The 4792-nt window shown below is 38.3% G+C and overlaps 1 long non-coding RNA gene across 1 annotated transcript; it reads left to right on the top strand.

Annotated features, from left to right (window-relative positions):
* Positions 1-614: 614 nt before the first annotated feature.
* On the top strand, positions 615-4536 carry LOC138706257 (uncharacterized). The gene is made up of 2 exons (XR_011333936.1): positions 615-804; positions 2808-4536. It is a non-coding gene; the product is annotated as an uncharacterized lncRNA (long non-coding RNA).
* The last annotated feature ends 256 nt before the right edge of the window (positions 4537-4792 follow it).

Genomic DNA, 4792 nt, shown 5'->3' with positions numbered 1-4792 from the left:
CCGCCACCACCGCCACCGCCACCTCCTCCACCGCCACCACCAGCTCCAGTACCGGAATACGGACCTCCACCGCCTCCACCACCACCACCACCACCGCCGCCACCGCCACCTCCTCCACCACCACCACCACCACCAGCTCCAGTACCAGAATACGGACCGCCCCCGCCACCACCACCACCTCCACCACCACCACCTCCTCCTCCTCCACCACCACCTCCACCAGCTCCGGCACCAGAATACGGACCACCGCCTCCACCACCACCACCCCCACCTCCGCCGCCACCTCCACCGCCACCTCCACCGCCGCCACCACCACCACCTCCAGCCTATGGACCACCCCCACCACCTCCACCTCCTCCTCCACCACCTCCAGCGCCTGCACCAGCCTATGGACCACCTCCACCACCGCCTCCGCCACCGCCGCCACCACCACCACCACCTCCACCACCTCCACCACCACCAGCACCCGTTCCACTCTATGGACCTCCACCACCACCACCTCCCCCACCTCCACCGCCCCCACCTCCACCTCCACCACCTGCACCTGCTCCTGCCTATGGACCACCTCCTCCACCTCCACCTCCACCTCCACCACCGCCACCACCAGCGCCTGTTCCAGTTTACGGACCACCACCCCCACCACCTCCACCACCCCCACCTCCACCACCACCGCCTCCACCTCCGCCCCCACCAGCACCTGTCCCAGCATATGGACCACCACCTCCACCCCCACCTCCTCCGCCAGCACTGCCGCCACCAGCATATGGTCCTCCTGCTCCTAGGGAGTTTTGAGCGACTTATGAGGTTAGTGTTGTTTGTACTGCTATAAAGGCAGAGTGTGTTTCAAACTATAGTAGGTCTACATAGGGAATTAACATTGCCATAAGAAATCCATGTGTAAAAAAAAATTGAAAGTGGAGTTTGATGTAGCTGGCCATTGTAATAAATTAGTAGGCCTTGTAGAAAAGCAGACTATCTACTGATTATTGCCAACTTATCATACATGATCCTTTGACAACATTATTATCAGTTTTAGGTTAGGTGATTTAAAATAATTATACCATGATGTTACTATTATAATTTCAGTTGTGTGTTTCATTTTAAAAAGTTTTTGTCATTAGGATACATAACTCTTTTTCCTCAAAGAATTCTTTCCATACAGTCCAATAAATAAAATCTTTTCTTGTGTAGTATAATAATCCATTGTTTCAAGATTAATGTCATCAAACAGAATTTTAGTTGGCAATAATCAGTAGATAGTCTTCTTTTCTACAAGGCCTACTAATTATTTATTACATATGCCAGCTATATGAAATACCACTTTCCATTTTTATACACGTATTTCTCATGGCAATGTTAATTCCCTATGCACTATAGTTTGAAATACACACGGTATATAACTCTTGTTGAGGATAATACGGATTTTAAACAAAATTTATTGTCAATGTAAAGTTAGTACACCCTCCTTGGAAATATGTCTTAAATATTGTATAAACTGAAGGGAAGAAAATCACGTTCTTAGAAGTGATTCTTATACATTTCAATCTATATTTTATTGGTGCAAATCCAGCTTGTAATTGATGGTAGTGGGAATAATTTTTTCTCCATAGGCACACTTCTTAAAAGTTTGTCAGTCGAATTTTGTAAGCAGGCCTTGCTATGCCATAACGACGTTCCACATCTTGATATTTCTAAATGGTTAAAGCCTGCTATTTAAAAGTTTCTAATGAAAAAATAAAATAGATTGAGGCACTGTGTTAATGTTCCCAGGAGGAATTTATGCAAAATATTTATCCACAACTAACACTTATAAATATTTTTGTGAAACTAGATCAATAAATCATGAGGGCGTGAGAAAAAGTTCAAAATGTCGGAATAATCAGTACTGAACATTTGCTGCTAGGAAAAACCTGAACAATATTTCCACGTAGAATACACCTGAGGGGTTCGCTGAGATGGAATGAGAGTAGTGTGTTCGGTTTTTATAAGATTTTATTTATCATTGATACGCTTTCCAATCGTTAAGGCTCTAGGTCAGGGATGTCAAAGCACCTGCATTGCGTGCTCCTACTACAAGCAATACAAATTCAACAAGGTTCACTTTTTAGCAAGATAAAGTGCAATATTATTGTCACTCTTAAGGAGATATTGTGCGGGTTCTTGAGAGCACGCAGTGCAGGCATTGCTTTAGGTCTATGAAATGATCATATGCCTAGACATTTCGCTGCAATTAACTCTTGAGTACCACTATTTCAAAATTATTTTCTTTCAAACATCTCTAAACTTTAGAACTTGGTATTGTTCTAGTAGAAATTGTAATTCTGAATCGTATGTCACCTAAACGAACGCTATGCGATGTATTGTTTCTTAGTTATGGTCGTTTATTGGATCGCGATACGTTTTCTCACTCCATAATGTCACAATCCATATCATTCCTAAAGCGATTAATCATCACTCCGACCGCTCATGTCGGAAATGGTTGCCCCTGTAATCTAAAGTGCAATTTGGTTTATTTGGATATCTCTATTAGTTATCTCACGGTTAGAGTTTCTAATTTAGTCTAATTTCGTGCAGTACTCTGAAAGAATTTGTCTCCTCATGCGCAATGAGAACAAGTACGCATTCTACCTCAAAAGTGTTCTGAAACTTGTTTAAATTAGTCTGCCCGTACGGTTGATTTATGCAAAAACATAATAGCCATGAACTCATCCTTCAGGATTGTTGTAAATATTTAATGTTATTCCCCCTGCAGTAAATTGTTATTGTGTAGTTTTTTATATGTGTCTTTTTTCTTTCTCTTTAAGCAGTGATGAATATAATTTACGACAATTCGCATTCGCAAGATGACGTACAAAGAAGACAACCGAAAGAATATTCTTTAATGGACGACATCCGTATATCTGGAGATAGGGCAAGCAACGCATTCTAAGGCATAGATGCAAAGAGTAATTAGAAAGAAAGCATTTTTCTGGAATAAAAACTTCTACTGCAGCTAATGAAAATTTCATTTCATGTAATTTTAAACCTCTGGCTTTAGTCGCAATACCTTGTTATTACTGCCTAATATAATTGCTTGTGTTTTGGGCCAATACAGAACTTGATACCTTCAGCCTTCTAAGCTTTATTGTGACTAGATAAGATCCAGATATCAGATATTGACACATGGAGAAATTATTGTGAAGAAGTAAGGAAGCTTCTCTTGAAATGTGTAGAAAATCTCATAATTTGAGAATTAAGGAGAATTCCAGGAGGAAGAAGAGTAGAACTTATTCTATAGTAATGTTTCATTGAACATCCGCTAAATACTTCCATTAAATTCTTAGTAATCCCTTAAAGAAAATACCGCTAAGAATGTCACAGAGCACTTTTTTGTGTAAAATTTCCTAAAATTTGGATTTATTGATGGGCACAGTTAGTAAGTAAATATATCTAATTACCATATGAAGTCATTTTTAGAAAAAGGGGTTTCGTGAGAATAAGTTATATAAAAATTCAATGATTTTAAAAGTATAAGTAAAATATTGTGAAGAAAAATAAACGACAAAAATAGAGAGCAGAAAATAACTAAAGTGTTACTTCACTTTTTTTTATATTTATGAATTTTGAGTTGCATTTCTTAATTATTTTTAACAACGGAGGAAAAAATTTTCTTTGGCAGTCAAAATAATCTACATTATAAACTATATTTTCTATATATGATCAAAAAAGTGATCAAATATTATCTTTGAATCTCACTTAATTAATCTCTTCGTCAAAATGTGTGTCACTTACTAATATCACTTTTTGTATTTATGAAACTATGGGTGAGAAAACAAACAGAAAGTATGGAGGTTGTGTGAATAGAGTATAGATATTTGTAATTTCCTTGTAGTAACTAAATTATTGTATTGATCTCTGTTGCCATTTGTTAAAAGAATACGTGATTATAAGACCTCTCTCGAGATAATTATCGGTATCCAGTGGTAAATAAACAAGAAGTAAAATAAATATCTCTGAAAACTGGGAGTGTAAGGGTTAAGGTACTAAACAAAGATGCTTATGTAAGACATGTGAGTTTAGAATGTGGTATGATTGAATATTAACACGTTCATGAAGAAAGAGGTAGTTCATTTGGTATGAATGTTTTTGTCTGTTATTAGGTAATTGCCTTAAGTGTATTGTCTCCATTTCTAATTGATTTTTATATATTTCAAGAACGTGTTCGTAGTTTTTGGAAGTTTTAATCATAATCCGGGTAAAAACGAGAGTAGCTGTCTGTCTGCGATGAAGGCAAATTGTACAGTTTTCTCAAGCGTAAACGTAAATTGAAGAACGCGCCCCTCCAGATAGAGCGGATAGTAGAAACCTTAAGGATTGTATTATTGTAAAGGAAGTGAACGCAAGGTTTTTATAAGTTTCGGTTTAAGGTATACTATTAAACATAGAACATGGCTACACGGATATACACATGTAAAATAAATTGATATAGTGTAAATACCTTTTATATTTTGTAACGAATAAACAATTTTTTTGTAGCAAAGTCTACAGAATAGCCTACTTCTACAATTTTACATTACAGCTTCGTAAAACTTTTTCCCTCGTTTCTTCTTCCTCTTTCCAATCCATTTACATATTTATTATTGCTGTGTTTCATTCCCTTACAAACTTTTTACTTTTGTGCGAGATCGTGCGTATTTGCTTGTTTTCCGCACAGAACCAATACGCGGTTAAGTGTGAAATACCACATTCAGTATTCCCAACTTAACACACATAACAATTTCCCTCTTCTTACCGCTTAAGCGCCATATTCATT

The sequence above is a fragment of the Periplaneta americana genome, chromosome 9 (genome assembly GCF_040183065.1).
Source record: "Periplaneta americana isolate PAMFEO1 chromosome 9, P.americana_PAMFEO1_priV1, whole genome shotgun sequence".
NCBI classification, from domain to species: Eukaryota; Metazoa; Arthropoda; class Insecta; order Blattodea; family Blattidae; genus Periplaneta; species Periplaneta americana.
The sequence above is the reverse complement of the archived record's forward strand: the minus strand, read 5'-3'. Positions and strand labels throughout refer to the sequence as shown.